Here is a 616-nt window from a genome sequence, read left to right as displayed (position 1 = left end):
TGTGGCAAAAGTGCTTGTCGACAATGGAGCAGCTATAAACACCATTCTATCTAGGATGATGAGGAAGTTCGTAAAGACAGAGGGTGACATGATTCCTACAGAAGTCATCCTTATGAGTTTCAATGGAGGAGCAACTTCGGCTAAGGGAGTTATGCCATTGGACATAACTATAGGGATGACTACTAGGACCACAGTCTTCTTTGTAATAGATGGTCCTACTAGTTACAATGTGTTACTAGGAAGAGATTGGATACACGAAAGTCGCTGTATACCCTCATCGCTCCATCAATGCCCGATCTTTTAGAATAACAAAGGCGAAGCAGAGGTGGTACAGGCTGATCATAGGCCTTTTGTCGCAGAAGCAAACTCGGTGGAAAAGTTCATGTACAAAGAAAACTATGGACCTGTCAGGGTAGTACAAGATGGGGAAGAAACTCAAGTTGTCGCGCAAAGCGAAGAGCCATTTTCAGTGGACGCACTCACTGAAATGTTCAGACAGATGAGGCCAAATATAGTGGCCCTAGAAGAGCCAGTAATTGGCAAAAGAATAATCAAGGAGTCTTGAATGGATTCTAAGTTACGAAAGCAAATGGCCAACATTCAAGCCTTCAAAGCT

Source organism: Olea europaea, unplaced genomic scaffold (assembly GCF_002742605.1).
Source record: "Olea europaea var. sylvestris unplaced genomic scaffold, O_europaea_v1 scaffold2856, whole genome shotgun sequence".
Classification (NCBI taxonomy): Eukaryota; Viridiplantae; Streptophyta; class Magnoliopsida; order Lamiales; family Oleaceae; genus Olea; species Olea europaea.
Note: the sequence above shows the minus strand (reverse complement) of the source record.